Below are 12,490 nucleotides of genomic sequence, written 5' to 3'. Positions count from 1 at the left end.
AAATCTAGATCAACCAGTTTCTTGTTAAAATTTCATCGTATCCCGGTCTCTCTATTGTTCACTAATCTCCTCAATATCCAGTCCGTCGCTATCGGGAATTAAAACAAGAGGTCCAAGGGCCTTAACGGTCACCTGAGTATAATACAACAATTTAGAAGTTAAATACACTGATAGATGAAGCTTTTTTGCCCTAAAGCAAGAGAAGTAGGAAGATCAGGATCAACAAAATAATTAGTCTAGTATTCAGTATCAACTCATAAATTAAGTTCTAATCTGTTCCCCACTTAACACTATCACCATGCAGACTATTAACAAACTATTAGTGCTTCAGTACTATTTTTAAACCCATATTAATAGCTCTAGCATTGACCTCTCTTATGGTCTTTGAAGAACTTTTAATAAGATAAGTTATTTTTGTCTCATTTTTATTTATCTATTACTTACAGGTCAACCTGATTATTAAAACTAAGAAAATACTTTTTGAATTATATGATAAACATTCTTGCATAATTATCTTATTCTATTAACCTTTCAAATACATTATTTACAGTGATTAATTATCAAAGGTGAATGGAAAAGGGGAATAACTTCTCTCAGTAGAATACAAATTAATAGAGTCCTGCCCAGGGCTAGAATGCTTAGACAAATGGTCCAGATGTTCAAAAATCTGGTAGAAATACGCTTACTTATATCATTTAAACTTTTACTCAGTTTTCTTCCAATATGCCCAGAAGCAGAGAAGAATCACAGGTACAATGCATTTTCACTACAGATTCAACAAAGCCTTACCCTAACACCAGAACCCAAGACCAAGGGTCAAGAAATTTACAAAGAAAGAGTTACCCTCATCATCATACCTATGGACTTCAAAGAATTAACACTTTTCCACTATATTATCAAAAGCCCCCCCCCCCCCCCCTAGTTATGCCAGAACCCCTGACCCTAGGACCACAAGATTTAAAAATTCTGTTCAAAGCTCACATTTTCATCATAGCTAAGCAATTTATTTATCAGATCAACGCTAAAGATCAGACAGGATTAATTAATGATTAATTAATAGAATTAATGCTTTTTCACTATATAATCAATAGAGCCCCCACCCCCCTCCTTCCTCAAGAACCCCAAAAACTGAGGCCATATATTTGAAAATTTTGGAAGAGGCATCCTTGCCTATCATAATCATGCACTTAGTTTGTTTAAATAATCTCCAGTAGCAGAGAAGAAGATTTTCAAAGAATCAATGCATTTTCATTATATAATCAATAGAGCCCCGTCCTAACACCAGAACCCCTGACCCTGGGGCCATGAAATTCACAATTTTGAAAAGGCATCTTTATGCATCATAACCATGCACTTAGTTTGTTTAAATAATCTCTAGTAGCAGAGAAGATAATTTTCAAAGAATCAATGCAATTTCACTATATAATCAATATAGCCCCGCCCTAACACCAGGACCCCTGACCCTGGGGCCATGAAATTCAAAATTTTCAAAAAGGCACTTTTGCTCATCATAACTATGTACTTTATTTAATATCCAGGAGCACAGAAGAAGATTTTCAAAGAATTAATGCATTTTCACTACATAATCAATAGAGCCCCACCCTAACACCAGAACCCCTGACCCTGGGGCCATGAATTTCACAATTTTGGAAGAGGCACTCTTGCTCTTCATAACTGTGTACTTAGTTACTTTATTTAATACCCAGGAGCAGAGAAGAAGATTTTCAAAGAATTAATGCATTTTCACTAGATAATTAATAGAGCCCCACCCTGGGGCCAGAACCCCTGACCCAGGGGCCATGAATTTCACAATTTCGGAAGAGGCACTCTTGCTCATCATAACTATATACTTAGTTACTTTATTTAATACCCAGGAGCAGAGAAGAAGATTTTCAAAGAATTAATGCATTTTCACTAGATAATCAATAGAGCCCCACCCTAATACCAGAACCCCTGACCCTGGGGCCATGAATTTCACAATTTTGGAAGAGGCACTCTTTCTCTTCATAACTATGTACTTAGTTACTTTATTTAATACCCAGGAGCAGAGAAGAAGATTTTCAAAGAAATAATGCACTTTCACTATATGATCTATATAGCCCCACCCTGGGGCCAGAACCCCTGACCCAGGGGCCATGAATTTCACAATTTTTGAAGAGGCACTCTTTCTCATCATAACTATGTACTTAGTTACTTTATTCAATACCCAGGAGCAGAGAAGAAGATTTTCAAAGAATTAATGCATTTTCACTATTATATAATCAATAGAGCCCCACCCTAACACCAGAACCCCTGACCCTGGGGCCATGAATTTCACAATTTTGGAAGAGGCACTCTTTCTCTTCATAACTATGTACTTAGTTACTTTATTTAATACCCAGGAGCAGAGAAGAAGATTTTCAAAGAAATAATGCACTTTCACTATATGATCTATATAGCCCCACCCTGGGACCAGAACCCCTGACCCAGGGGCCATGAATTTCACAATTTCGGAAGAGGCACTCTTTCTCATCATAACTATGTACTTAGTTACTTTATTAAATACCCAGGAGCAGAGAAGAAGATTTTCAAAGAATTAATGCATTTTTACTAGATAATCAATAGAGACCCGCCCTAACACCAGAACCCCTGACCCTTGGGCCATGAATTTCACAATTTTCGAAGAGGCACTCTTGCTCTTCATAACTATGTACTTAGTTACTTTATTTAATACCCAGGAGCAGAGAAGAAGATTTTCAAAGAAATAATGCACTTTCACTATATGATCTATATAGCCCCACCCTGGGGCCAGAACCCCTGACCCTGGGGCCATGAATTTCACAATTTTGGTAGAGGGTTCACTGCTTATTACAATGATGCCAACAGTTTGACTGCTTGATGTCCTGGAGTAAAGAAGAAGATTTTTAAAGATTGCATTATTTTTGGTGGTTTTAGCCCCACCCCTCAGGCCCCAGGGGGGCAGGGACCATGAAATTCACAATTTTTGTTCCCTTTCACCCATAGATGCTATATGCCAAATTTGGTTGAAATTGGTTAAGCGGTTTCAGAGAAGAAGCTAAAAATGTTCAAATGTTAACACACGACGCACGCCGACGTACGAGAACGGATAGCAATAGGTCACCTGAGTGACTCAGGTGACCTAAAAATAGACATGTTATAACCTTCTTTCACTCCTGTTTTCACATCATTCTGATATCTCCTCTCCATCTCTCACAGAACATTTGAAATCTTTATTTCTGATCAACTTTCCTAGAATTCTATATGTATAATTTTCCATAAGCTGTCTCTATGAATGGAATCAAAGGCTTTTTCGAAGTCTTTATGTATAATGTAGCATGCCATTCATTTACTTGCTCTACGATGTTGGGCAATACGAACATCTGTTGTACTTCTTCCCTGTCGAAAGCCAGCTTGTTCTTTCTAAAGCTGTGAATCAATTCCATCTCTGATCTTATCAAAATATGATTCTTCCTAAGACTGCTCACTACAGTATATGCAGTGATCCCTCTCCAGTTCTTACATTTTTCAGATTCTCTTTCTTTGGTAACTTTACGTTTTCCTTTTTCCATGTTTAAGGTATTTTCTATACAAGTACCAAGTAAAGGTCATACAATAATCAATCAATCGTTTGGCATTTCTCACTTGTCTTTTATTTCTTTGACTCTCTCCTTATAGAGATCTTGTAATCGTTCTTTAAATCTTTTTGAGTGAGTTGCTAGAATCTCCTTATTTATTCCTACTCTCTGATCTTTTTTCTTCCAGGTTGTTTCACTGATCCCAGGTTTCTTTCTTTCTTTTTTTTTGTGAAGTACATCTTGATCTTACACTCATCTTCAAATTCATCTCTTGTTGGTTTCTCTAGGTGATTTTTTTAAGATTTGATATTTGTTCTTCAATGCCACGCTGGATTTCTGCTTTGTTTCTGCATTTTCCAATTTGTCTGTATCGAATCTCATTCGATTTTCCTTTCTTCCTTCTTTTTTCACTTTCATCAGCTTCAGCTTCATTAATGTACACATTAAGACGTGATCGCTTCCAATGTCTGCTGATCTTAGTATACCCTTGTATTTAACACAGAGATTCTGAATTTCTGTTTCTCTAATGTATGGTCGATATGGTTTCTGATTATTCCATTAGGTAACTTCCTTGTTTCCTTGTGGATATTCTTGTGCGGAAATATGGTGCATTTTATTACCAATTCAATTCAATTCAGTTTATTCTCACATTGTATAAAACAACATAGAGAAAATAGAACAACGATATCAAACAAAATACATGATGCAAGAGTGTACAGTTTACATTAACCTGGAAGGGTAACTCTCTTATTAATTATATTGAAAAATTTACAAAGGTTATTGATGACAGATACCTTTTTACATGAAAATAAATTTAAAAACTTGAAAGCGCTTGGTCGACTTATATATGTTGAAGGTAAATACAATTTTCTACAATCATTAAAAGCAGGACATGACATAATATAATGGTATTCGTCTCCAGTATCATTATTACATAAAGTACAAAATCTTTCATTTGAGGGTATATTGCTCCATCGGCCTGTCTCGATTGGTAATTTATGATTACTAGTTCTAAATCTTGCTAATGTGTTATAATATTCATTGACACATTCATGTTTAAATAGTTTCTAGTTGTAAAAATACTATTAGTGAACAAATTGTAAATTTTGCCTTTACCAGATGTATTACAGTCTGAATTCCAGTTTTGTTTAAATTGATCAATCAGCGTTTGCTTAATTACAATCAACAACCATTTTTCATTGTGAACATTCTGCGTCATCCAAACATAATTCAATCCACATTCTTGTAAAATACTTCGTATACATTCAATCCATTTAAAACTACAATTAACAGCGTTGTGCATTGATGAGCTGTATAAAAAATTATATAAAATATGACACAATTTTGTCTCTTTACATTTCAACAGTTTTACCCAGAATTTTATCATTCTCACTTTAATATTTATACTTAATGGGTATCTGCCAAGCTCACCATAAACCATATAATTTGGAGTAGATGTCTTAAGATGAAGTATAAGTTTACAAAATTTGAGTTGAAGTTTCTCAATAATGTTCACATTTTCAAATCCCCATATCTCACAACCATAAAGAAGAATAGGGATAACCATTTTATCAAACATATCAATTTGACAATCGATGGACAAATTCAATTCTCGTGATTTTTTAATTATGGCATATATAACTCTGGTTGCTCTTTGTACAGTATATTTTCTTGTGCTATAAAAAGAACCAGTTCTTGAGAAAAACACTCCTAGATATTCAAATTCTTTTACAATTTCAATAACATTATTATTATAGGTAAATGCTACGTTGGATGGTTGTCTGCCCTTACCAAAAATTATGATTTTTGTTTTATCAATATTTACGTGTAATTTCCATTTTTCACAATATTTTTGAAAACAATTGAGTTGATATTGAAGATCATCCTTAGTTTCAGACATCAATACAGTATCATCTGCATAGAGCATAATCATAATTCTTAAATATACATCTAACATTTGCTCAATTTCTTCAGACAGGCTGTTCAATCCAATCACATTTTCTTGTATTAAAAATTCTTCTAAATCATTAAGATACAATGCAAAGAGAAGAGGAGACAAATTTTCTCCCTGTCGGACTCCATTTCGGCAGGAAAAATATTCAGAAAAATCATTATTATAAAATATTCTAGATTTACAATCATTATACATATTAATAATAACTTTAAGGGGGACCGACCCTCTGATAAGAGAGATAACTTTCCAAGTAAAATATCTTAGTATTTCTCATAGTTTACTTTATCAGAGTTTATTTATCAAGACCTTTGAGCAGTCAATTCGATCAAATGTAACATATGATGGAAACATTACCTTATATTTCCTTTGACTGTACTTTTCAAATCGTTTTATTATGTTTGACAAAAAAACATTTAAATCCAGTTTTAAAACCCTTAAAAATTGAATAAGTTCTATCTTTTTAACGATCATTTTAAAAATGGTTTAAGGGTTTGGTTTTGTGTGCAGCCAAGTGAGACTCACTAAAAATAAAAACCTTAATATCTCAAAAATTAAGCCTTGCTTACACTTGAAAACTGGTCCATGTCATCTTCATAATGAAAACAATCTCTGGGTATATGCAGCTTAATTGACACTTGCAGCAGTTTGCAGCTATGAAGTGCACAATACACCTGCAGGACTGCGCAGCCACAGGTTTTAGTAGTGCACCAAAAAATCCAAAAAAATATGAAATAGTTAAAACAATTAAGTGGCTACAACTATTTGTGAAGAACCTTTGATTTAAATGTAAACTCACTACAATAGGTACATTTCTTTAAATGCATACTTGTTAGTTAAACAAGAAAATGTTAGCCATGAAAGTAGTCCCAACCACATGGCAATGTGTTAAAAATAGAATTAAAGAGACTCACTTTTGATCTAAAAATAGCACTTTATATGAAAGCCCAGACGTATCTAAAATATTACTCTATGGTGTGTACAAAACACAGGGAAATTAATGTTAGAAAAATGATTTTCTCCTTAAAAAGTATGCCAAATAAGATGTTAAAAATCTGCAGGGATAATGGAAGTGGGCAATTTAAATAAGAGGCCTGGCCCACAACATTCACTTGAGTCACCTTGGTGTTCTTCAGATTTCTAAGACATTCTTATCCCCCTTAATTCTCATAAAAACAAATCTGAGCTAATACTGTGGCCCCACCCTGGGCCATAAGGCCATGTCTAATCCAAAACTGATTCCACAACAAGAGGATATTTCATTATCAATATGGCTAACATGGCTTATATGTTTTCTAAAGTTTTTTTTCACATTTATACATGCATTTACCAATTTATATGTAAAATCTGATCTCAGATTTATTTGAAGAAAAAAAATGAAAAAAAATACAAATAGGGAATATTTTAATATTATTATAATAATAAGTCAGGCAAATGATTTTGACCAACTTGAATCTTCACTTCTTGAGGATGCTTGCATACATTATGAGTAAATCATTACCTTGTTGTTCATTAAAGGACAATTTTTTCCTATCTATTCCCATGTCAAACTTTGATACCCCTATTTTAGGGTTTAATTTTTATGGATGACAGATGGACAGACACCAGAGACTCTTTGATCAGAAAAAGTTCAACAGAGCCTCAGCTCAGATGAGCTAAAATGTAAATGTCTTTGATTATTGTAAAAAAAGTCACCAAGAAGAACAAAAGAAAAGGATGATAAATGAACTTTTTTTTTTATTCTTAATCACTTCCAGGATATTATATTTCTTTTAACATGTTAACCAGTATATGCAAGTTTGACTATTTTTTTGTGAAACTTTCTTTAAAGATATAAGGTATAATTTTATAAATAAGCTTCAATTCTAACAATATAACTCTAATATAACTCTCTAAGATATTTGAGACCTGTGTTCTTAGCATGGGTTAGATAAAACACTAAAACACTAAACACAATAATATCCTGTATCAAGATCCCAAAATGTTCTTCATTGTAAACTCGTGGAAAGTTCAAATATGTATTTTTGTTTGGTCATCATATTTTCTTTTTCAATGATGTTTGGAAAGTTCAAAGCATTTGTTCATACAACCATGGAATCAAAAATATTAACTTTCTTTAGTCATATCATATGAAACTAAATCACAGTCTTCACATGTTGCTGATATTTTCTCCAACACTGCTTTCCAAAAGATTAACTGTTGAGACAAACCAAGATGGACCAAAACCTCTGTCATTTAAATGATCTCCTTAACTTTGAAATCTGTAAAATATTAAATATAAATAATTTATAATACTGTGGTTTCATCATTATTCGTGGAACACCAATTTTCGTGGATTTCGTTGTTGAGTCGATCCACGAAATCAAATGTTCATCGAAGTTTGGTGCCTCCATTTTGATTTATGATAAACCTTTAAAAAGCCTATTACGACTTTCTTAAATATACGTGAATACCCCTCTTTCTCCAACAGCTTGGCTTTATAAACGTATTTTATCATTTTAAAGAATATTTTAAAAAAAATACATGTACTATTAGATAATTATCTGGCAATTTTCAGTAAAATATCTTTTAATATTCTGACAGAGATAAATAAAACATACGTAGAACTGTCAACACTGTTCATATATATACAAATCAGTGGTATAACACAAACGATGGTAGATAATCAGGTTTAAATGTGTAAATTTGTTTTTCTCAAACAATCTAACGATCCAACACCAATTATCACCTACACAATGAAAACAAAAATTACCTTGAAATAAAAATTTTGGTAGAAATAATTAATTACTCTCTGTTCATAGCTGACTTAAATCATACAAATTATAAACACAATTTAATGCTAATTTGACTTTGAAACATTTTTTTTTTTTTGTTAAAAGTGAGAAAGCAGGTATGATCATTATCCACGAATTTACGTATCCTCGAAACAGTGATTTCTACTAAATCCACGAAAATTGATGCCCACGAATATTAATGAAACCACAGTATACCACTAAAAAAACAATACTGTTGATCACTCTCAAAGAGGGAACTTGAATTGAAAGTTAAATCTTTACATCATGACTAAGTAAAAAGCATGCAAAGACAGACATGTAAATTTCAGGGTCAAAGGCTACACATCCCTCAGCAATGATGGTCACATTGTAAATGTTGGTTAACACTGATTGTTGGACTGAATATATCTTATTTTAATTTACAATTAGTGTAGATCAGAGTAGTTTAATCCATATAGAGATATATGAGTCTAATCTGTATACAAAGAGATCAACCATAAATAAGATCAATTAAGGTAAACCCAAGTGATGGTCATGTCATCTTGCCTTGGGAAGTAGATGAGACAAGCATATAAGATCATAATTAAATAAAGCAAACAAGTACAAAATCTGAAGGTTAAATGACAAGGTAAGGATTTGATGGCAGAATTTTAAAAACCTGATATGATGACATGTGTGTTAGTAAGCTACAAGAAGATGATCAGAAACAGTTCCTTCCAAAAGAGATTGAAGTTTTCAATTATTTAAAAATAACCTCTGATGTGACTTCTTTTTTCAGTCACTGTTTACCTAACATTTGTTTTTTTATCGTTAAAGTCAACTGCAATATAAACAATTACTTTTATTGGGTTATAACGTGACATCACACATAAGGTTTGATTATTCATGATAACGATACTTAATTCGCTCAAGCAGCCTCGGGTAGGAGAGAGCTGTAGGCGGACTCCAACCATGGCTTGAGACAATGTGATGGACACATACACAACATTCACTCAAACAAAATCTTTCTTTTCATCCAACCGCATATATATTTCTCATCATAAAAATTGTACATTCTTTCATTCTGTACACATAGAATAACATCTGAATCCAATCATACAAAATGAAATGACTAGTCAGCTCACTGTGATTATAACACCTACCTTATACCCTTATACACATGTCTATTAAATTTACAGAATCATTCCATTGTGATAAAAAACTTACTTTACAGGGGAGGTTTTTGGGAGGGCTCCAACACAGGTATCACATGATTATGAAATGCAGAAATTGACAGTCCAGAGAAAATATCTGAACAGTGTTCTTTTTTGTGAAACAAGGCATTCTGTAAACATGGTAAACATAGTTATAATAAATTTTAGGAAAAAAGTTCAAAAACAATTCTTTTAAGTCTAGATATTAATATTAATCTTTGTTGAACATGTTGAAGGGTGTCAGTGTTTTAACTGAATGGTATTTATTTCCTGAAACTGTGTCCGTTAAAACTTTTGTTCTATGAGACATTATAAGAATAGAGTTTTGCTTCCATCTCTCAAAATTATGTGAATTTGAATTTGATTATTGTTTGTTATCTTCATATTTCATTTAAAGTCTCTTCCATTTTTTTCTTTAAGCATTTTAACCTCAATGTGTCAAACTATACCAGATTTCTTAATTTTTTTTATTGGTCCCATCAGGATAGAAATACAATGTAACAAGGTTTGCCTGTACCATTAAAATGCAGGTCCTCCAAAAAAAAAATAATAATAATAACCTTTGAGATAAAGTGGTGGCTACATGTACATTCATTTTTTTTTTCAATTTTATACAAAAAATCTTAGAGGTTTCTACAAGAATATTATGGTATTTATGGATCAATACCAAGGTTTACCCCCCACCCCACCCCCAGCACCTTATCTCTTCCTTACAAGTGCAACCAACAACCTAAGTCTAATTGAGCATATGAAAAACTTTCATAAAATGAACATTCAATTAAAAATAAACATGCTTGGTAGCATTTGATTCAGCATGCTCAATGGTAACTTAAGATCAGGTAAGACCCCCTTATTATACTCCCTTTTTGATGAAACCAATGCCGTTGCAGAAATTCAAGTTTTCAATCTTAACCATTTCAACTAGAGAATATTAATTATTAATACTTTATGCAATTTTCATCTTTAAAAAAACCTATTTTTCAATTTTGCTGCAGTCTCTTCATTTGATGAACATTGAACAATTTACATATCAAGCAATAAGCAAATTAAGTTGACATCCTTGAAAATTTTTATCGTTTAATTTACTTTTCCCCATGAGAACTACATATACTGCACTAATCTGCAAATCAGAAGGTCCAAGTCCAAAATGATGGTTTGTATACATAGTACAAACTTATGTGAAAATTATTTATATAAATAATCAATAATACTTGCATCTCTTTTACAAAAAGTAAAACAAAAAAGCAATAAAATTTGAATATCAAAATTTTGATTTACAAATAACACATCTGATTTACCATATATGTGTACTACGTAGAGCCACTTCACTTAGCCGTCATAAGACATTTAACTTGGTGTGTCTGAGGCTCAATGAAGGATCTTACACAAAAATCGCTCATTAATGAAAACAAAATTCAGTTCTTTACTCTACTCATAATATTTGAAACCCTGTTTTTGACTGAACTATATTTTTATACAATGACGAATACTTTTAGTATTTTGAAACATAGTAACATTTATTAGAGGAACCTTAAATATTGCCCGCTACCAAATTGTGGTCTGCAAGAAACACGTGGAAATTCTCAGATCCTTTGTATAACGTTTAACCTTTTTAAAATTGATGTGCATTAGATCGCAGGCGTTGTCACACTCAAAATGTATTACTGATACTAGGAGTTATATCGTATTTCTGAGATAAGGCTCATAAATCACAATAAACACAACAAATCGACTTACCAGCTCCTACTTTCACTTTAGCCGAATATCGCATGACAGACCTCAGAAATAAACTACGCTGAGTGATTATAGTTCTTAATTTTCGTGCAATATTTTTCAATATTATATGACATTGTCCTACATTTGTAGGATTAATATGCTTATTTGATAAAAGGTAATTAACAGCCTTACCTGCAAAAGAAATAACAGACGTTAAATTCAGTCGGAACTGCTAAAACTGGGCGCGTAGTAATTTATCTGTCCATTGTAAAATCGAAGACGGAGCATTCCCTGATATGACGTAAACATCGATGTTACTTTTATAATAAACAATATTAAACATTTAGATCGAAACATTCTAATAGCTGGAGATGTTTAACGAAATATCTCTCTAATTGCTTTGTGTAATCGAGGTACTAGAGACATCAGATTACAGAAATAGTCAGTTGGTTTCAATACCGGAATGGCAGCCCCCCGATTTCGCATGGCGGACATGCCTAGTTGATGAAAAACAGACAGTTATGGAAAAAGTACGCACAGTATTGCTAGGAACGAAACAAATGGTTGTACCCATGACGTTCAACTATCTGCACATATACAACAAATGTCATGTTATTGTTTTGTTAGACCTGTAGCTGTGCAGTCCTGCAAGTGTAATATGCACATTATTGCTGCATGACACTGCAAGTGACAATCAAACTGCATACATATCAAGACAGCTTTCCAATGGAAGGTGTCATAGGTCAGTTTTCAAGAGTAAGCAAGAAGTATTTATTAAAATATTGAGATTTTTATTTCGTACGAGTTTCACTTGGATGAACACAAAACCAAACCCTTAATGTATCAAGCACCAAATGTAGAATTTTTATTAGTATTGCATTTTTTTCCAATGAAAAAATATTTATAAGAAAGATAACTCTTGCTAACAGATGTATTCGTTTCTTACAACCACATATAACATTGTGGTCCACACTTCACTTCACTATGCACCTTTATATATAAACACAACACCTTAATTAATATGCATTGTAGCGCACCGAGCAGGTTGACGCCAGGTTTATTATATTGAATATATTCAAATATACAAACAAAGCAGTTTTGATATAACATTAGGCCCACATACTAAAAGGCAAAAACACAAAAAGCGAATTTTAATAATAATGCAATACAATTTAAAGCCTCCTCCGCCGCCCAGGAAAAACCATAGATAAAAAACAAATATTTTGTAGAAACTATGGAAACCTGTGTGTCCGCGGCAAATTGCAGAGTAAGCGAAAAAGT

At 32.8% G+C, this 12,490-nt stretch overlaps 1 long non-coding RNA gene across 1 annotated transcript; it reads right to left on the bottom strand.

Annotated features, from left to right (window-relative positions):
- Positions 1–7,767: 7,767 nt before the first annotated feature.
- On the bottom strand, positions 7,768–11,445 carry LOC133183335 (uncharacterized). Its single transcript, XR_009720625.1, has 3 exons — positions 11,402–11,445; positions 9,507–9,624; positions 7,768–7,787 (listed from the first exon to the last, which is right to left on the bottom strand). It is a non-coding gene; the product is annotated as an uncharacterized LOC133183335 (long non-coding RNA).
- Positions 11,446–12,490: the final 1,045 nt, after the last annotated feature.

This window comes from Saccostrea echinata, unplaced genomic scaffold (genome assembly GCF_033153115.1).
Source record: "Saccostrea echinata isolate AGI-Se365-2 ecotype Australia unplaced genomic scaffold, CSIRO_AGI_Sech_v1 ptg000009l, whole genome shotgun sequence".
In the NCBI taxonomy this organism is placed as follows: domain Eukaryota; kingdom Metazoa; phylum Mollusca; class Bivalvia; order Ostreida; family Ostreidae; genus Saccostrea; species Saccostrea echinata.
The sequence above is the reverse complement of the archived record's forward strand: the minus strand, read 5'-3'. Positions and strand labels throughout refer to the sequence as shown.